Raw genomic sequence first — 22927 nt, 5'->3', positions numbered from 1 at the left:
GGGCGTCTCAAGGACAGGGACTTTGTGTCACACCCATCTCCCTATCTTCACAATTTAACACAGTGACTAATGCATATAGGCTTTCAATAATTATTTGTTGAATGAATGAGTGGATAAATGAATATTTTCATTGGCATGTTTCATAACCGTTTTTGGTTAACTTTCAGCAATTACACAGATAAGTAGGTGAATTAGTACTGCAGTAAAGAGAGAAGAAGGCAATCAAATTGCCTATGAGAAATAGTAGTACCTAATGTTGATTGCTAGCTCTTTTACATACCATGTTTAATCTGCTTAACAACCCTATTACATAATTTTGATTATGATCCATGTTTTCAGAAATAGAAAATGAGGCTTGAAGAAGTTAAACTCTTGTCCCAGATCATAAGCTAATAAGTGCTGGAGCCAAATACCTCTCCCAAATTATTTCTTCCTTTATTACACTATTTGAGCTTTTGCTAGCTACAGTAACATTGTTTTAGAATCATGATATTTGAAATTTATTATGATAAATACAATGACAGAAATATTAAAGTTTTTACGGTAAAATAAATTTGAGAATACTATAGCTTCCCCTTGAGATGTACAATATACTTTAGCATGTTAAAAACTCTAAAAAGTCCTGTAATAAAGGACTTAACTACTTTCTTACACAGCTTCAATTGATGACATTTTTTTCAGGAGAACACTAAAAAGGGGTTCTGGTCACCAATTCCACTGTTGGGGATGTCCCCACACATCCAACAAGCAATTCTTTGACACCAGCAGGGTGTCCTACAATTTAACTTAATTCTGACACTACCCAAAAATAGCATCATATCCCACAAGTTAAGGGCTCGGTCCTACAAGGCTGACCTCCCTTTCAGATGCCAGTGGAAAGCATAGGTTATCACCTGTGTTTCTAACCAACTGGCTATAAATCAGAGGTTCCCTCTTCGGTTTCAATTATTTTGCTACAGTGGCTCACGGAACTCAGAAAGATTTTACTTACTTGATCACCAGTTGAGTATAAAAAGGTATAACTCAGGAACAGCCAGACAGAAGAGATGTGTAGGACAAGGCATGAGGAAGGGGCATGGGGCTTGCATGCCATCTCTAGATGCAACCTTCTCCCAGCACCTCCATATGTACACCATCATATAAGCTCTCTGAACCAGGTCTGTTTGGGTTTTTATGAAGGCGTCATCACCTAGGCGTGATTGATTAAATCATTGACCATTGGTAGTTGATTCAACCTCCAGCACACACACCCCCGGAAATCAGGGGGTGGACTTAAATTTCCACCCTCCATTCATGGTTGGTTCCCCTGGCACCCGGCCCCCATCCTCAGGTGCTTTCCAAAAGTCACCTCATTAACATAAGCCCAGTAGTGGGGGGAAGGAGCTGTTGTAAATAACAAGACACCCTTTTCACATTCATGGCTCTGATGCATTTGCAGGAGCTGAGAACAAGAGACCAGATATTATAACAAAAGGTGCTCCCATTGCTCTTATCGCTCAGGAAATTCCAAGGGTTTTGGGAGCTGTGAGCCAGGAACTGTAGATGAAGACCAATTATGTATGAGAAATATATGATCAAAAGATATATTGCTTATAATATTGCAAATACCAATTGATATTCAACAAAGCTAGGATTCTGAGGAATACACTTTGGAAAGTGCTCACTAATCTACAGGAATAAAGCATAGAGTTTAGTCTCAGAGGGTCCTGTATAAAATATGCTGAGTCTGTTTAGTTCCTAAACTCTTCTAGAGTCAAGAATGTTCCTGCTAAATGGAATCCTTTAAATAAGAATAACGCAGGAATAAGATCATGCTGTATGCAAAGAGGAGATGACACTTGATGTAAACCCAATTTTTGTGTTCAGTGCTATCTGCAGAACTTTATCTGCAAAGAGAAAAAAGATGCTTACCACATCATGTGATTGGTGACGGTGATAAGAGCTCACTGATGGGGCTTCCCTGGTGGCACAGTGGTTGAGAGTCCGCCTGCTGATGCAGGGGACACAGGTTCGTGCCCCGGTCTGGGAAGATCGCACATGTCGTGGAGCGGCTGGGCCCGTGAGCCATGGCCGCTGAGCCTGCGCGTCCGGAGCCTGTGCTCCGCAAGGGGAGAGGCCACAACAGTGAGAAGCCCGCGTACAGCAAAAACAAACAAACAAACAAATCTCATTGATGTTTTTAGTATTCATTAGTATCTTTTATTCTTTAAATTGGAATACTGGTCTATATCTCCACAAAGAACTACATAGTTTATCTTAGGCTGCATGTACATGGGACAAATGAGAGTTAAAAATCACTTAGAAAAATTCCATTAATGAAGAGAGTGAATCAGTGAAAATTTTGTAATTTGGAGACCTCTGAATTTCCTGATGAACTATTTTTTTTTTTTTTTTTTTGCGATATGCGGGCCTTTCACTGTTGTGGCCTCTCCCGTTGCAGAGCACAGGCTCCGGACGCGCAGGCTCAGCGGCCATGGCTCACGGGCCCAGCCGCTCCGCGGCATGTGGGATCTTCCCAGACTGGGGCACGAACCCGTGTCCCCTGCATCGGCAGGCGGACTCTCAACCACTGCGCCACCAGAGAAGCCCCTGATGAACTATCTTTTAATTGAATATTGCCACATGATTTCAGGGCCTGTGTTTAGTTTTGTAATTGTGTTGGCTCCAAGTACTACTACTTAGCCTTGAATTAGCGACGAAACGTTAGGTGTGGGTTTCATATCTAAGTGATGTATTTGCACCAATGAAGGTCAAATTATGCAATGACATGTTGTACAAAGTGAGTTGAAAATGGCTTGACAATAGAAAAATGATGGGAAGAATTGTGACATCATACCATCCTTGGTAACATAGGTATTACAAAGCTCAAAGACGCAAGCCATGACAGTCAGTATCATTATATGTGTTTTACAGAGTGCTTTTGTTTCCATAGATATTATGATTTTGTTGTCATTTAATTATAAATTTTACTTTGTTTTATAGTACTATGAGTTATTAAAACAAGTTTGTACTTAGCTTTGTTTATACACATTGAAGTAACATTATTATAAAAAAAAGTCAGCACTGAGAATCTGATCTAAAGTAATTGATTACTGTTTTCTAAATAGAAGGTGGTGAACGATGTGAATTCTGTAACTCAGTGGTCCTCAAGTGGGAGAATTTAGAAATGTGTGGAGGCATTATGATTGTCATAAAGACTGGGGGCTGCTACAATCAACTACTCTATGACTTAGAGGACAGTGGCTAAATGTCCTGCAAGTGCACAGAATAGACTTGAAAGACACAAAATTGTCATGTCAAAAATGTCAGTAGTGCTGTTGTTTAACTCTTACCCCCTTTTGGTCACTGTGTTGTTAGAGATAAATCTTAGCCCAGCTCTAGCAATTGCACTGGACCATATGGTCTGTAAACAGTAATTCGTATATCAGGACCCTCAACATGGAGGCCACCTAAGTGGCCCTGTCCACGTCACAAATCTAAAGCCACATCAGCCTGTGCTTACAGGAAACACCTGTCTAGGGAAACCTAACATACAACAATCACAAACTTCCAATTCAGTTTTAGCTAGTTCAACTCACCCTAGAAGACAGGACCAACTAGCCTTGTAAGGAAATCCCAACCTCCTAGCTAGTCATGCCCTGTTTCCATGTTGCCTTTTCTAACGCTCTGTGAAACTGGCTCTTGGCTCAAATCCCTCCCAAACAGTGCTCCACTGTTTGGGAGGCACTGTACTCCCCCAATCCATGGATTATTTTCCCTTGAATAAAGAACATCAAATCTGTTACTCATTTGCATTATTTTTGTCATTTGACAATATGCCAGTCTGCCTCCTTGCTTTAATATCCTCCCATTCCTTTTTCCTCTTCATTCACAATTATTTATGTATACCCACCTCATTACATAAAGGACCTGAGTGTGTTAGTGTACGTGTGTGTGCATGCACCTGGTTGACTAAGCAGTTGCCTAAATTAGACTGGAATTTTTTGGTTTATATCTCTATAACTATTATTTCATTCTTTTATACTATAGGTCTTTGTGTCTATATTTGTATATAAATGTCATAATATATTTTGTCTAATAGATTATAACATTTTTCGATCCTTCACAGCACATAGCCCAGGGTTCTTTTTTTTCCCATTTTATTTCCATATAGTATAAATGTCTTAATCTTTCTTTGCCTCAATTTTATCATCTATAAAATGGAAAAGGGCACATACCTCTTAGGTTTGTTGTAAGGATTAAATGAGAAATAAGTGAGTACATAGTTTAGGTCAGTGACTACCGCATAAGTGGTTAATAAGATTTAGCTATATAAAGCTGTATATATTTTTTTCCAGTGAATGCATTTGGATTTTGATAGTCCCGTTAAAAAAAAAAACCCTGACATTTTAAAGCACAACAGGAAAATAGAGCTATTGCTGCAATAGAAGAAAGGGAAGCCCAGAGAAGGGTGTCACCAGTGTCCAATATTAGACACTGACTAGTGAGTCCATTCATTTTCATGTGAATGTTTTCCCACTTTCCCACCCTTCCACCCTGGAGGTTGATAAAAGAGTTAAGGAGTGGGAAGATGGCAGAGCTAACCATCTTTGAAACTATTTTTTACATTTATTTAACATTTAAACAAGAGTTGGAGAAAGCAGGATAAGAGACCATTTATTTAGAAGTAAAACTGCATTTTATCAATATAGAAATAAACCACATTTGTTTTCTCAAAATCAAGGTAAAAATTTGTTTAAATAGTCACTATAATGTGAGGCGTAGCATGTCAATTGCAGGAACACATTTTTTAAAACATCTTTATTGGAGTATAATTGCTTTACAATGGTGTGTTAGTTTCTGCTTTATAATAAAGTGAATCAGCTATACAAATACATATACCCCCATATCCGAGAACACATTTTGGTTATCCAACTCAGTGGCAGCTTCGGCTAAGAAAATATTTTATGTAGATCTTTTAAAGGCATTTTTTCCCCTCCCTCAGAGGCATATTGAAATTTATCATTGAAGAATTATGTTATTCTTGATTTAATATGCTGCTTAGCTCATTAAGCCATACTTTAAATTTATAAAGGCTGATAGTACTTACACATCCAAGTAAGCAGAATGCTCACTTTCATGTTTTATAAATTACCTGTGGAAAACTGAGTTTCTCCTTGACCTTGCCTTTTTTTGATAGACCAATTGCATAGGCCCCTAACCAGGACATTTTCAGCCCTGAAATCCCTGACCTCCCTCCTCTTGCTGAATCTCTTTTGCTTTGGGAATGTTTAACCTACATCATGCTGCCCGGCTTATCTTTGTTTTAACACTGTCATTAAGAAATATCAACTCTTTAGATTAACTAGAACTCTTCAAAAAGATTTACTGTCACTTCTGTGGTTTGTCTCCTTTGATGGGAAGGCAGATAAGATAGAGGCAAGGAAGAAAAGTGAGATCCGTATACAAAACAATACCTTAGCTTTTTTTCTCATTTCCATTTTTCTCTGAGTTGTATTTACAGTTTGTATTTCTGGAAAGCCTTTTTCATTACATGCTGCATAAACATGAAGAATGTAGAGTGGTATCCATGCTGTTTATGGTTGGTTTGCTCTTTATGCTTATGTTTTCTTGCCCTTGGCAAGAAATAAAAAGTGATTTTGCAGTTTTCTTCACTGCCTTTTTATGAGTATAAAAAAGTACTTGTTCTTAATATTTTTCATAGATCTTTTAGTAGTGCAGTTGTCAAATAAAACCTCTCCTCTCTGGGTTGTTGATTTTATGGTCCCAACCAGAAGGTGGGTAATTTCAATCACTCGATAGTGTATTAGGATTAAAGCAAAAAGGATCTTGGCATGTTTTCCAGTGTGCATTTTACATGAAACAAAGCAGAATGGATGCAAGCCTTGATCAATTCCTGGTGTTTTCCTTGTCCACCAAAGCTTCTGTTAGAGCTCTTAAGGAGTTTTAAAAAAAATCTAGGCACAGAGGCTGTCATCTGCTATTGCCAAAGAACAGGCAGCCCAAAGCAAATGCCAAGAGTTTTATTGGGTTCTTTTTCTCAATTTGTTATTGCATCTGGTCTTGTTCATTGCACTACATGTCAGCTGATGCAGAGAGAGGTGACTGAAACATCTAGGTTCCAAATGGCAAAGTGGGAGGCTATCCGAAAGCATTTTATGTGTTTGTATTTGTTTCCTGAAGTTTAATGAACACAAAAGGCAGCAAGGGTTGACATAAAGCAGGCTGCAGTGTGGGCTGATGGGGAACGCTTACTGCTCTGTTTTATTAGTACCAAGTGGCAGGACCACCAGAAAGGTGATGTCCATCTTTCCAACAAGTTGAAATATAATTGAGTGCCTTCTGCTGCTATATATTTCCTTTGTACTATCTTGAATTCTGCTTGGGTCCTCATCTTTGTTTGTGCGATTAGAATTCATTGTCACTCACTGTTCTTCAAACTTTGCAGTTCAGTGGTTACCCTCCATCTCAGACTAGGGGATGCCCAATAAAGAAGGAGGATGAGTCGTCTCTACAGCATAAAGGGACAAGAATATGTCGGAGTTATGCTATAGACCATATAATTGCCCACGTATACCGGGGATGGGGTGGGGTTAGAAGTGATGTACAAAAACTGAAGCTCTGGGGAAAATGGACATAATGACCCTTTATCTGCCTGGATGAGGTGGACACCCAGTGTTTACATTCTTGATGATTCACATTGCGTGTTGTGGATTCCATGTGAAAATTCTCCAGGGACAATTGGCATGTGTTTCCAATGTTTAATTCAAATTTACTTACAAGATGGTTGGGGCAGATGTCATTATCTTTTTGTGGGCTCAACTCTAAGTGATTATTTTAAAAGATGCTCCAGGAAAATCAAAGCAGGAATTTGGGGCAGTAATCCTAAACTCAGATCCTTATCTAAATGTCCAGACTTTGGGTGTGAGCAGGGTTGTCATACTGTAAAATACCTAGGCAGCGACTCAGAATAGCTCTTTTCTCATCACAGTGATGGATATGTTAATTAACTTGATTGTGATAATCATCTCACAATATATAGGATATCAAATCATCACATTGTATACCTTAAATATATACAATATTTATGTATTATATTTTATATATTTATATAATTTATATATTATATAATTATGTCTCAATAAAACCAGAAAATAATTTCAGCTCATATTTAGTGATTTTTTAACCTTAAAGTGAAAAATAATGGTGAATTATGATGTTAACTGTAACCTCTCTATAATTTAATGACAAATTTTGCCGAATATTGTTTTATTTTTATTTTCTCCTAAAAATAATTAAACATCTTCTGTGCTTCAATATACACGGTACTTCATTTAATCCTATAAGCCAGTCACTTTTTAAATTTAGATTCAGAGATGTCAGATAACTTTAAATATTTTTCAGATTTCTGTCTTACATATTAATGTCTACATGAACATACGAATTCCTGGGTGCTGGGTTGAGTTCTCTGATCAATCAGCATTCTTCCCAGAAGTACCAGATACATCAAGAATAGTGAGCCATCAGAACAGAGATGGCCAAACCTGGGACCTGTTGGCATTAGGGTTCAGGGTCTCTTATCTATGTTTCATATCAGGTGTTTTTGCTTTTTCCTTTTTTAGATATTAGGGCTCAACATATATTTTGAAAAAAATATCGAACTAATAGTTGGTTAAGATTCATAATGCCTCTCATCTCCAGAAACATAGCAAGGGGGTGCTGAAACCTGTGCTTAGTAGTATTTGCATTTACCCCTGGCTAGGGTTTTAGGGCATAGTTTTAGGCCAAACCTTATTAATGTGCAGCCTAAGTCATTTCAGGTATGAAGATCAAATGCTCAAAAGAGCAAAGACCTAGGCAGGCACTGCAGGTTCATTTGGAATAAATTGCTTTGTACATCATTTTATTTGCACCATTTCAATCCTCATAGTTACGTTGTATAGAGCTGTCTAGTTTAGCCAAAATATTTCAAAACTCAGTATTGAAGAATGAGCTCATGAATCTGTGGTTTTTTTTGTATCCTGAGATTGGCTATGAAGAGCTTAGTACTTTTTAATCACTTCTTTCTTTGTGGGAACAAGTATCAATTTGGACTATAAACGGGATCCATACCTGATGACTTGGCAGATTTGCTGAAATGTTGTGCATATTTATCTGAGGGTCAGCATGGCAAGAACTCATCTTCCAGATGATATTTAAGAGATTTAAATTACTTATAAATTACAACATGCCTAATTCTAAAAGGATTAAGATAAATATGAAAATATTTCTTGATAATGGCAGTTAAAATGCAAAAAAATAAGAGTACGCACAAATACAAATTCATATACATGTGAGAACCTATTTTAAAAGAGGGCAGAGAGAATCAGGTTGGACTCTGGAATGAATAAAGTACAGAAACTGAGCAATCGATTTAGCAGCCCAAACAAGAAGCAGGACCCACTGGATAATGTTGTGTGATTTTCTGGTGAAAAGAAGCAAAGCTACCCAAACACCTGTTTTCTTGACACTGAATTCTAAGAAGGACATGTAGGGGGATCCTTATCTTCAGATTCAGTTTTTAAATAAATACAGCAACACTCTTCAAATGGATACATCTCAAATGGATTCTCCAGAAATGGTGAATGTCACATCAAATCAGATTTGAGTGGAGTCATCTCTGTGGACCACAAGGCAAACTTGTCCGGTGCAAATATGGCTGATGGAACAACATGAAACCAGTGCTTAGAGTACCTGGAGGAAGGAGTCCATGAGATCTTCTGGTACTTTCTCTCGTGCTATGAGCCAAGGGTTCAAATTTAAGTTTGTCTTGATTAATAAGGAAGGAAGGATGGGGGAGGGAACAAAAATCCATTAAGCCGTACAGGATAAGAGAAATGGAAACTCTGCATTTCTGTCCCAAGGGTCAGTATTTCTCTATAAAACTTGAGGCTCTAAGCCTTGAAAGGTCTGCTGGGGCCTAGGGTAGGCCACCCCAAAATGTGCCTCAAGGACATATTGATTATTTTGAATTAAAGTTATTTAATAAACAGCCAATGCAGGAGAGGCACTCTGACCTGCTTTATGTCTCCCTGAAATCAGGAAATAAATCTCTCATGAAAGGTGCTCTCCCTGCATCTGGAGGTAGAAGGACATCCTTATCACCAAAGATAGGGAATTGGGGCCAAGAAACCTATATATACAAACTACCCCAAGCCCAAACTCTGTTTAGAGTTTTCACTAATAAGGTACCCAAACCTAAGTTTCTTGGTCCTGTCAATTCCTCACAATTGTATTCTTTTCTTTTCTAAAAAGTATAAAAGCTGCCTACTTTGGCCACTTCTGAGGTTCCAAATGGGCCCTCCGTATGCATGAATTAAAATTTGTTTTGCCTTGCATCAATTTTACTGTTAGTCCAGCCACAAGAACTCAAGAGAGGGAAGGGGGAAATTTCCTCCCTGACAGATCCCAGAGATGGGTTTGACTGTAGTTTGAGGACGAAAAGCCCTTTTCCGGCAGAGCATGGGAAAAAGGGTGATTTGCAAAGCAACATTAAGGATTGAAGCTGAGATTAAGAACCAAACAGACAGTAGACTAGAAACATTAATCCAAAAGGACTGTGGAGAGAGTCATTAACTAGTGAAAGTTGACTAGATAAACACATGGTAGGTCAGGGGAGAACAATCAGGTGCAGAACAGAGTGTGCTAGGCATTCTCTGGAAATATTGCTAGGCAAATTTGCAAATTTACATGGAGTTCACTGGTATTTCCCATATATGGGCCACTGACTCAGAATCAGTTTGGTTCATATACCACACATTAAAAATACACAGTAGTTTAACTGTATATTTCCCCTTCTAGACTGTGAACTCCATGAGGAAAGAGACAGCTTGTCTTATTTACTGCTAAACATCCATTAGGAGGCACATGGCTTGACAATTAGAAGAAAACAAAAATGTTTGAAGGACAGAATTAACGTGCCTATGTTTTCTCATTTAATAATGGCTATAAGGGGGAGGTGGCATTATCCCTATGTTATGGTTGACGATGTAAGACTGAAAGTTGAGATAACTTACACATCCTACAGCTCTTTATCCACTTAATAAGTAGCAGTGCCATCATTTGAACGCAGGTCTGCTTTAAGTAAAAGCCCATTAAGCAACACTGTCTCCTTACCAAGCAAACATTTACAGACTAGGCACAGGGCACTGATTGCAATGTTAGATATTGGAGATACTGCAGAGAAAAGTAAGATGTGGTCCTCAGCTTCCCAAACAGAAAAGCAGAGGGTCATACAAAAGTAAAACAGAGCTTTTTTAAAGATCTAAAGATACGAAAAAATCACAATAGATGACAGCACAAACATTTAACCCTCATGAGAGAGGATCAGAAGTTTTTGATGAGATGCTTACAAGATAGACATTAGAAGAATTTAAGGAATCTGATAGCTCATGTGGACATGGGAGGTGTGGTAGGCAGAATTTTGGCCCCTGTGGCCTTCTCTCTCTCTTCTTTCTCAGTAATATGTTGAATTGCAGGCCAAAATGGACTTTGCAGATGTAATTAACATTCTTATCAGTGACTTTAAAATAGGGAATTTATCCTGGATCATCTGGCCAGGCCCAGTAATAAGTATATGAGCTCACTTTTTGATCTCCATTTTGTTTACTGCATTTTGTTTTTCTGATTATGTTAGCTATATTGGTGAGTAATGCATAAATATATTTCTTATTTGTCTTTACAAAGAATCAGCTTTCGTTTTGTTAATTCTCTCATATTTTGTTTTCTGTCTCATTTGCTTTGCCCTTAATTGTATTTTGAACCTTCTTTTCAGATTTGCTCTGTGATGTTTTTTTCAAGCTGAATTAGTTGAATGGTTTTTTAATTTTTTCCACATAGTCTAATAAAAATATTCAAAACTGTAAATTTCTCTGTAAGTTGTGCTTTAGATATATTCCACAGTTTTGACAGATACTACTTCTATTGTTCTTAAGGTCAAAGGATCTCATCATGTACATTAGAATTTATTAGTTAATGCGTGGTTTATTTGGTGTATTTTTCCTCAAGACACAGAAGATTTTTATCACGCCTTTATTATTATTCTAAGAATTTTTTTTGTTTTAGTTATGTATTGCTACATAAGACAACCATTTTTATTATGTTGAAGATTGCTGTGGGACATCAATTTAGACAAGTCACAGGAGGAATGGTTTGTCTTTGCTCCACAATATTTGAGGCCTCAGATTGGAAGACTCAATGACTGGGGCTGGGACGGTAGACTGTAGTGACTACACATGGGCTCTCTATTTGGCTTAGGCTTCTCACATCATGATAGCTGGGTTCCAAGAGGAAGTATCCAGAGAGCAAGTATTCTAAGGGACCTAGAGACTCAGAATCTGCTTGACTTTTTTATGACTCAGTCGAAAGGCACAGAGTGGCATCTGTGAGACTCTTTGCTGAAGCCATCCCAATCTAGCCCAGATTCAAGGAGAGGGGAAATAGCACTCACCTCTCAAATGAAGGAGTCCCTAATAATCTGTGGTCATGTTTAAAACCTGCCTCAGTCGTACCATGTTCAAAGAACTTGTTTCTGTGTACTGTTAAATCTTATGGTTTATATGTGCCTCATTTATTTCCCCATACGTTTATTTACAACAGTTTTCTATTTTTAAGTATATCTTTTAAAAAGCAGGATATCTTTGGTATTTTTTGTTTATTCAATATTAGAGACTCTTTTGATTGCCCCACATTAATATAGCAGGTACAGATCCATGTGTCCAGGTTTGAACACTCTTTGGGTTGTGCTTTTATTTATTTCATTGCTTTTTCCATATGTATTTTGTTTTATGAGGGCTCTGAGTGGTCTCAGACTAGTGCCAGGACAGTAACTAGACATCTAGGTTCGTAAGTGCAATTGAGAGGTGCCTCCCAGCTCCAAGTCTGACTTAGCCCACCTTGATCACATCGATATCTTGGGGCTCTCCAGGACAGTGTGAAGGAAATTAGTGGCTACAAAGAGAATCATCTACCCCAGCTTATCCCCCTGCCTTGGGTTCTTTACCCTCCAATTTCCATTAGTCATTTCCCCTCCATTCTTAGACCCAAACACTTTCTATATGTCTCTAAGGATTTCTCACACTTTTGTTTCAGGTGTGGAGTGTAGGATCGTGTTCTGTCAATATCTTGACTTCTTCGTTGCCTCTGGTTGGGTTTGGAGAGGAAACCCATGTTAGTTTGACATCTTGTCTCAAAGTTTTTGGTTTCGTAAAAGTATATTCATCTGATGTTTTAAAAACATACATAAATGCAATGGTGTATTATACATTTGCTCTTCAGCTTAGAAAATCTAGTCATTATAAATGAGGGGAACTCTCCCTTGTGCATAGCACTTCGTGGATTTTATAGCATCATCATCTTCATTATTTCAAGGCTCAGAACAACACTATGACATAGTTGTAGACGAATAAACTGAGAAGTTAAGTGACTTGCCTATAAATGTAGCTAATAAGAAACATTGATGAAGTTCAAATTCAGATCCTCTGACTCCACAAATTTCTTTCTACTATACCCTCTCAATACTAAGTTTAAGATCATTTCTCTGAGTCACAAAAACAGAGGCACAGATAGATTGCATGTTGAGTGAAGACATTTTTTAAAATAATTTTTAAAATATTTAATGTAAGTATAGCTATTATGCGTGACAGAAAAGACCAGCTTAAAATGATGGATTGACTAGGTTTAGAAAACCAATGACAAAATAGGCATCCATCTGGTGTGCACATTTATTTTTTAAATTGAGATTTTTTGTTCAACTTTATTTTTACACAATTTCAAATTTATGGAAAGTTGCAAGTATAGTACTAGGAATTTCCTTTATTCTTCACCAAATTCACCAATATTTCATCACATTTTCTTGCTTTCACTCATTCATTCATTTGTTTTCTTTCTCTCTCTCTCTCTGTGTAAATAATACATATAGTATGTAAATATATAGTATTTATTCCCCCAAAACCATTTAAGGGATAAGTCACACATATTATGAATCATTGACCTAAATCCCTAAATACCTTAGGATGTATTTCCCAGAACAATAAACCACAGTAATACCAAAATTGGGAGATTTAACTTTGATATAATAATATTCTCTAATTCAGGAATCTGCAAACCTTAGGTCTCAGGTCAAACATGGACAACTGCTGCTTGTTGTGAATAAACTTCTACTGGAACACAACCACATTTTGTCTATGACTGTTTCTGGGCTACAACAATACAATTGAAGAGTTACAACAGGTACCATGTGACCCACAAGTCTACAAATATTTAATATTTGATCCTTTACAGAAAAAATTTTCTGATCCTTCTAGAATCCATAGTCAAATTTGACCTTGTCTAAATAATAACCTTCGTAGTTGCATTTCCTCATTCACGACCCACCTAAGATCATTCATTGTATTTAGTTACGTTTCTTTAATCTCCTTCAGTCTACAACAGTTCCTCATCCTTTTCTTTGTACTTAATGACGTTGAAATTTTTGAAGAATAAAGACCACTTATTTTGTAGAATATCTCTTTATATTGGTTTATCTGATATTTCCTCACAATAGATTTAAGTTGTACATTTGTGACAGGAATAACACTGAAAAGATGCTGTGTTCTTCTTAGTGCACCTTATCAGTAGGTATATTAGCTGTCAATTTCTCTTTTGTTAGTGATATTCATCTTAATCACTTAAGTTGGTGTTTGCTAAGTTCTTCCAACATGAAGTTACTATTTTGCCATATTGACATATAATTTTTGGAGCATCAGCTGAGACTTTATAAATATCTCGTTCTGAACGAATTATCACTATGATGGTTAAAAAGTGATTTTTAAAAGTCCCATATGCATATTTTAATATCTTGGTAGGATGATGAAGCTCAGGCCTATGCCCACAAAGTGCAGGAGAAATGTTTAAGGCCAATACTCACTAGAAGCCAGGATTCACACACAATGCTGAGCCTTATCTTCAGTGCCTTTTTGAGTCTGAATAATGGATGTGGTATTGAAAACAGGGAACATTGTTTGGCTGACAGAATATTTATGGAGTAAAGTACTACAGGAGTGCTCAGGATAAGTTCTGAATAATATTCTTTCAGAAAATGCAGTATAGAGATTCAAATGTAAAACTATAAGATGAATAAGAAATTTCCATCAATTCAAAATGGTTCAATATAAGGCATAACTGTCTGCATGCCAGAAAGAAACAGGCCACAACATACAGGTTTGGGTGACAGTGATTTGTGGCAGCTGTCCACAGCCAAATATTTCACTTGTGTGAGGCTGTGAGAAACAAGTCCATTGGGCTGAGCTTAGACACAGTCTCCATGCCCTCGGTTAAGGGCAATCACTTAGACTGCCACTTTCAAAATGACTTTCTCAGGTAGTGGTAGCTGATATACCAAATGTATGAAACTTCTGATTTGACTCGAGATAAAGTCAAAACGAAGGTCATATCATCATCCTCAAAGTCAGACTTTGTTCAGGAAGTAATTAGAAGAAGGATGATTAGGGAAGCAGGAACAGAACATTTTCTTCCAAGTGTTATTGACTTAGCATTGATTGATGTTTCTGTTCTGTCAACTCTGATTTTAAAAAAAAGGATGAGTTGAAGGACTAATTTTGAGTATATTCATTTTCAATTTCCGTTCAGTATTGGCTTGGAATAGAGCAAATAGTGAAATGATAATGGTAAAGACAAAGAAGGGTAGCAAATGTTTTTCTAGATGGTACCAGAGGGATTTCCAAATACAGCACAAAGGAAGTAGTAGGAAAGAAATCTCACAACATATTTTATGTGATTGAAGTATCAATCTCTAGGTCTCCCCATTTAGACATTTACATAAAACGTTGCAAATAGTCTTGTAAATACTGGTTTTTAGGCAATCCTATGTGTAATTTTAAGAAATTTTATTTTTAGAGTATGTCAGGAAGCTATAATTTTGGGGTAGTAATGATAGAATAAGTTGGCTTCAGTTATAGTATCCTAAAAAGGCATCGAATAATCACACTCTCATTATAATGTACAAATACAAGCCCTCTAAGAGAACAAAGATTAAGTGAAAGAAAAGAAAAATTATACCAGTGTTGAACCTTACCATATCTTGTCATACACATATGAAGATAAGAGCTAATGTTTGCTGAGTTGTTACTCGCATTCAGCTGAATCCCACGTGTGAACTGATTTATGAATCTGTACATTCCATGGTAGGTTCTCTTCTGCTGCTCTTCACCACAAAAATCTTCGTTTAGCTTCTCTGCAAAGTTGTTGATGTTTTGAAGGATATATTACCTATATACATCTGGATCATTAGCTTCGTAATTCTCCAAGATGGAGATTTGTTAGGAAGTTAATTTTAAGTGGCAAAATGTCTAAATTATGTTAAGATTGGAAATATCTCTCCACTTCCAATCATTGAAAGTTTGCTTTTCACAATGCAATAATATATTCATTCAAAATATGTTTGAGAGCTTACTATGGAACAGAAATTTTTCTTAAAAGCTGGGGAATATATTGTATGTATTGAGGGTATTCAGGGAAGGTTTTAGGGTCACATAGTCTGAAGTGAGAAGTGGCGAGAAAGGAAGGTTTTAAAACTAATTCAACAACTGCTATTTGGTATTAAGATTTCCATGAAAAAGCTACTTATGATGACACTTTAAAAGAAATAGTCTTTCTGTGGAAAAATAGTTAGGTTTCCAAAATGTAGATATTAATAGTTTATGAAGACTCAAGGGTATTGTATATTGCTATTTATCTTGATTTGTACCAGGATGACATAAATAGGCACCAAGTCCCAGCCAGAATTTTCTGTGGGAAAAGGGAAACACAGGAAGTGCTATAGATTATTTTTTAAATTATGGTGATTTGAAGGACTGTATCTGCAGACAGATTGCCTGAATTCCAATCCTGGCTCTGCCATCCACTACTTGTGTGATCTTGGGTAAATATGAGAAAACGTAAAACCTCTCTGCAGTTTCCTACTCAATAAGGTTACTGGAGGATTAAATAAATGTATGTAAAATATCGGGTTGGCCAAACCCGAACAAACTTTTGGCCAACCCAATATTTATAAAAGTGGCACATAGTAAGTACTTAGGTACTAATATTACTATTAAATAAGCGAAAACTGTACATATGAGAAAATCCAGACTAAAGAATTTTCATCATTAAAGAAGAATGAATGAAAATAAGTGAAGATGCAATTCAAAAAGTTAAAAATACAAACAGAACATAAGGAACCATGAGAAATGAATTGTTAAATTTAGCAACATAAATTATTGGATTGAAAATATAGATTAAAATCAATCCAAGCCTTGGCACATGGTAAAGATAATCAAAATGGACAATTTGTTTATGAATCAGAGAAAACACAAGATATGCTATCAGAAATTTGGAAGGGAATGAAATTATTCATAATGGTGGTGATAACTGATAACAGAAAATAATCTTGTCAGTTGCTTCTGGAAAAAGTAGTTTCTTTGTTAGGAGACCAAAACCAAGTAAAAAGACCAAGTCATGTAGTTGAATCATGGTTGCCGTGTATTTCTCTGAGGGGATGGTGATGTGAGCAGCCGGCTGACACTTGGTGAAGAAGATGGCAAAGAGGGGCTTCCCTGGTGGCTCAGTGGTTGAGAGTCCGCCTGCCGATGCAGGGGACACGGGTTCGTGCCCCGGTCCAGGAAGATCCCACGTGCCGCGGAGCGGCTGGGCCCGTGAGCCATGGCCGCTGAGCCTGCGCGTCCGGAGCCTGTGCTCCGCAACGGGAGAGGCCACAACAGTGAGAGGCCTGCGTACAGCAAAAAAAAAAAAAAAAAAAAAAAGATGGCAAAGAGGTGAGGGAATAGGAAGCAAAGTTTAAGTGACAGTACTTGGAATAGAAACTTGAACTTGCCAAGCTTGGCAAGTTTTTGCTTCCTAACATATTCTTATGTATTTTCTCCCTGAATTCTGAAAAAAAACATATTACTTTTCAAAATGCCAGCCTGGCTCAGCTAGATTAAGGGAAAAAAAGGAATAGGGTTGCACCAGAGATTGAGGGGCAGAATCACTCTTCTGGGAAATGGATATGATGGCAGAGCCCTTGTGTACTGTTGGTAGGACTATAAATTAGTGCAGCCAATATGGAAAACAATATGAAGGTTTCTCAAAAAATTAACAATAGAATTACTATATGATCCAGCAATTCTATTTCAGGATATATACACAAAAGGGTCTGTAATCAGAGTCTTGAAGATACATTTGTATACCCATGCTCATAGCAGCAGTATTCACAATAGGCAAATGATGGAACCACCCAAGTATTTGTTGATAGATAAATGGTTAAAAATCTGGTCTATACATGCAATGGGATATTATTTAGCCTTAAAAAAAGGAAGGAAATTCTGACACATTCTTACAGCATGGGTGAACCTTGAGGGCATTATACTAAATGAATAAGTCAGTCACAAAAAGACAAATACTGTATGATTCCATTTATATGAGGTAGCTGGAGTTGCTAAATTCATAGACAGAAAGTTGAATGGAGGCAGGGGGATTGAGGAGTTGTTTAATGGGTATAGAGTTTCAGTTTTACAAGATGAAAACAGTTTTTTGAGATTGCTTGCATAAATGGATTTAATATTACTGAAATGCACACTTAAAATGGTTAAGATGACAAATTTTGTTATGTGTATTTTACCACAATTAAAAATAAAAAGCAGGAATGACTATATTAGTATCTGGTAAAGTAGACATCATAGCAAAGAGAGCTACTAAGGGCAAAGAGGAATATTACATTATTATAAAAGCATCAATCCACCACAAAGATATAACTGTCCTGAATATGTATCAACCAAACAGCAGAGTTTCCAAATACACAAAGCAAAAACTGACAGAACTGAAAGAAGACATTGACTAAGCCACAGTTATACTTGGACTTCAAACACCTAACACTCAGCAACTGATAGAACCACTAGGCAGAAAGTCAGCAAAGATTGAATAACTGAACAAAACAATGACCAACAGGATCTAATTTATATATAGAAGAGTCAACAACAACAGAGTACACACTTGTTTCAAGAGTCCTCAGAGCATATATTGATACCAAGATAATGTACATCCTGGGCCATAAAATGAGCCTCAACAAATTTAAGAGATTGAAATACTACAGAACATATTTTCTGAGCATAACGGAATCAAACTAGAAATATGTAAATATGAAAGACAACAGGAAAATCTCTAAACAATTGGAAATTAAACACACTTATAAATAATCCATGGGTCAAGGACAAAGTCGCAAGGAAAATTTTTTTAAAAAGACATTGAGCTGAATGAAAATGAAAAGACATATCAAAATATGTGGAATGCAGCTAACGTACCACTAAGAGAGCAATTTATAGCATTAAATGCTTACATTAGAAAGAAGGAAAGGTCTCAAATCAGAGACCTAAGTTCTTACTTAAAGAAGATAGGAAAAAAAGAAAATAAACCCAAAGCAAGGAAGTAAATAGCAGAAATCAACAAAATTGAAAGGAAGAATAAAATAGTTTTTCCCCATTGATTTTCTCTATTCAAAACAATCAATGAAATTGACAAAACTTTGGAAAGACTGACAGAGAAAATTAGAGAAAACAACGACAAATATCAGGGATGAAACAGGGACTGTCATCACAGATCCTGCAGTCAGTTAAATGGATAATAAGTGGATACTCTTGTTAACTCATAAATGTGAAAAATTACAAGAAATGAATCAATTCTTTGAAATACCACAAATTACCACCCCCCCAAAAGGTTATATAGGCAATGTAATTAGTCCTATAACCAATAAAGAGATTGAATTTGTAGTTTAAGTTCTGAAAAAGAAATACCCATGTCCACATGATTTCACTGGAAAATTCTACCAAACAGTTAGAGATTATACATTGACATTTACTCTTTATCACAAAATCAAAGAGGGTGAGGACATTTCACATCTCATTTTATGAAGCCAGGATTACCCTGATATCAAAACTACCAAGAGAGTACAAGAAGAAAGTGGAAAGAGTCACCATACCTGGTATTAAGGTTTACTATGCAGTCACAATAATGAAGACAGCATGGTGTTTGCTGAGGGATGACACATATATCAGTGGAACAGAATAAAGAACCCAGAAATAGACTCAAACCAATATTCCTAACTATTTTAGACAAAAATGAAAAAGCAATTCAAGGAGTAAGAGTACCCTTTTTAACAAATTGTCCTGGAGCAATCGGACATCCATAGTTTAAAAACAAAACAAAATAACAAAAAAAAAAACCTTGGCCCAAATCTCATACCTTATACAGAAATGAAAAAATATCACACACTGAAATGTAAAACTATATAATCTTAGAGAAGATGTTTGGTACCTGAGACCAGGTGAAAAGTCCTTAGACACCAAAAGCATGATCCATAAAAGGAAAAAATTGATAAACTGGACCTCATGAAAATTATGACTTTTGCTTTGTGAAACATGCTATAATGATGATGAAGCATAAGCTACAGACTGGGAAAAAATATAAATCACATTACCTGACAAAGGACTTGTATCTGAAACATATAAAGAGCTCTTGACATTCAACAGTGAAAAAATTTAAAAATCCAATTAGAAAATGGGCTATAGCAGTGGCCCACGATAAGCAGATGGGTTGGACCTATATGGCTCCTTTATTCCTGAGGTTATCATTTCATTGCTAAAAATGACGTAAACAGAAACCAGACCGAAAAACTCCTAATAAGAGTACAAGAACTGAAGAAGGAGATGCAATGGCTTAAAAAGGAAGAGGCCAACAACAAGAATTCAAATATTAGAGAAAATTCTTCAGGAACTGGAAGTGCTAAGTGTGCTCTTTTTTTTTTTTTTTTTTTTTTTTTAAATTTCAGTGCTCATGACCAAAGACATGCAGCCCTAACATTAGTCTGTCTGGTCTGGACTAGGGATACCAAGGCTTTGCCAGTCAGGAGAACACAATACAACTGAACAGAAACTGAGGCTTAACCAAGACTAGGAGAAAACAGGCAGACCTCCAACCCTCACTGATGTGGGTGAACAAAGACATTAAATGACTTTGGACAGGTGATTTCTCTTGACCTTTGTTTTTACTTTCCAAGGGGCAGGGATTCAGAGGATTTTAATTTGAAAGGGGTCAACGATGCTGCTAAAGAGATTCATTATGCCCACATTTCCAATCAGGTGCTCCCTCCAGACTTCTCTCTACTGGCCTGGGCCCCTGTAGAACCCAGCTTCAGTGCTAGGTTCAGCTATCATGAGCAGACTTACTGCCATTTTCCCTTTGTGCTGATTTAGATATTGTAACCATGAATTATACAGCTCAGAAATATGACGACACATAAGATTTTAGGGACTTGTGTAAAATACATGTAGCCAACAGAGTGATTAATTTTCAGTGGACTACTCTCTCTGCTCAAGTACAGCTAGGAGTCCAGAGCCTGGGTGAGGGGAAAGGACAAGAACCTTTCTAGTTATGTCAATGTGAAGTGAGTGGCCAGGTGTTCCTTTATCGTCAAGTCTGCTGTACGATGGCTGTCTTTTTCTGATTGCCAAAGGAATGGAGAAGCCAGAGATTATTGATAAATCTGCTGAACATAGAGAAATATCCCCAGAAACCTCACTATGGTATGGCTGTAGAATTTTCTCTTGTCTTATATGACTTTAAGTTTGAAAATATCAACTGGATCTAGGATTGGGAGGTTCAGGAGTTCAGTGCTACCCACCACTGACAGCTATAGGCTAAATACACTGTTAAAACTTACATGTTGTATAGTATACTAGAAGGACTGGACTCTGTTGCCATACCCTGTGGGAAAGGACCAAAAATGGATGGAGTGATAGAATAAAGAAAAGTTAATAACTCTGTCATAAGGCAGACCATTGCATTTGTAGTAGGAGTGGAAATGTACATTATAAGCCCCTAATAGATCATCCTAAATGTCAAGTATAGGAATCCTGATCCAGCATCTTGTAAGTAGGGGATGCATCGAGCATCCACGTTTATTTCATGAAGAGTAAACAAAAGCCTAAAGGGACTGTAATGACACACAGAGGAAGAAAATATTATATATAGAAGACAACAAAGAGGCTCTGTGTTTATACAGAAACTAAAACATCATTTAACCACAGAAAAACTCACCAGGGTCTAGGAGGCAACAACCAGCTAGTGGTAGGTGGGTGTAGAAAGGAAATAATATACATGCTATATATATAATTGCAAGAAGTCCTAGAAATTCAGATGATCAGCTCTTAACAAAAGCCCATAAGGTCATAGTAAGGAAGGTCTTGCTGCTTAAATAAGAAACAATTTGTTCTTTTATCCCTATCATAAAAGATTGAGATTTTTAATAAGCAGTCGTAAAATGGAGATGTATTTCTGTGCACCTGGAAACCTGTGCCTTGTGTTCAAATTCATGAAAGCCTGATTTTGTCAGTGTTAAAAAAAATAGGCTATAGACATGAATAGAAATCTTAGTGAAGAGGATATACAGATGGCAAATGAGCACATAAAAAGATGTTCAACATTTACCATCAGGGAATTGCAAATGAAAAGTTCAATGAGATATCACTATACATGAACCAGAATCACTTAAAACAATTTTTTAAATGATAACACCAAATGCTGGTGAGAGTGCAAAAGACCTGGTGGGACTGTAAACTAGTATAGCCACTCTGGAGAGAAGTATGGAACTTTTTTACAAAACTGAATATGCCATTACCATATGACCCAGCAATTGTACTCGTGGGCATTTATCTCAGAGAAATGAAAACTTTAAGTTCATAGAAAAACTTATACAGGAACGATCATATCAGCCTTATTCGTAATAGTCAAAAAATAAAAACAACGAAAATGTCCTTCAATAAATGAATGGTTAAACTGTGGTACATCCATACCATAGAATACTACTCACCAATAAAGAAAGCAAAAAAAAAAATTGATACACACAAACACGTGAATATATGTCAAGGGATTTATGCTGAATGTAAAAAGCCAATCACAAAAGGTTATATGTTGAATGATTCTATTTATTTAACATTCTAATGGCAGCATTATAGACATGAAGAACAAACTACTGATTCCAGGGGTCATGGAGAGAGGGAGATAGTTGTGATTATAAATGAGTAGCATGACAGATCCTTGTGATGGAAACTTTCTGTATCTTGACTGTAGTGGTGATAATCACAGGAAATTACACAGGTGCTAAAATTGCATAGAACCATACACACACGCACACAGACTTGTGCATGTAAAACTGGAAAAATTGAATATGGTAAACGGATCAAAACAATTTCAGTTTCCTGATTGTGATATTGTCCTATAGATATGCAACATGTTACCACTGAGAGAAACTAGGTTAAGGGTATAAGGTATCTTACTATTTCTTATGACTGCACATGACTTGACAATGATCTTAATTTTTAAATAAAATTAAAGCAAGTTTGTGGCATCATTTAAATGCTACTAAACTCTCAACAAAATAACAATCATAATATTAAAAAGAAATGTAATATTGATGTACACAAGAACATTGACTCTCTATGCTGAGTAACGGAAGCTGGATAAAAATGAGTACATACTGATTCCATTTATATAAAATGCCAGAACATGTAATCTATGGAGACAGCAAGCAAATCAGTGGTTATCTGAGGATGGGGGTGCAGAGAGGGACAAGAGGAAGCAATTGTCAGGGGATAAGGGGAGACTTATGGGGGTGATGGGTATTTTCACACTTATAATTGTGGTAATGGTTTAACAAGTATACACATATGACCAAACTCATTCAGCGGTCACTTTAAGCATGTGCAATTTATTATATGTCAATTATACTTCAATAAAACCACTTAAAAGGATCGTCCCTTCAGAGAAAAAACAACAACAACTTTGGAAGGAATAGAGATAA

The 22927-nt window shown here is 36.7% G+C and overlaps 1 pseudogene; it reads left to right on the top strand.

Annotated features, from left to right (window-relative positions):
* The window catches only part of LOC137217313 (tRNA pseudouridine(38/39) synthase pseudogene), a 30572-nt pseudogene that overhangs the window by 6893 nt on the left and 752 nt on the right, over positions 1-22927 (top strand).

Source organism: Pseudorca crassidens, chromosome X, assembly GCF_039906515.1.
Source record: "Pseudorca crassidens isolate mPseCra1 chromosome X, mPseCra1.hap1, whole genome shotgun sequence".
Taxonomy (NCBI): Eukaryota; Metazoa; Chordata; class Mammalia; order Artiodactyla; family Delphinidae; genus Pseudorca; species Pseudorca crassidens.
This window is presented reverse-complemented; position numbering and strand designations above follow the sequence as displayed.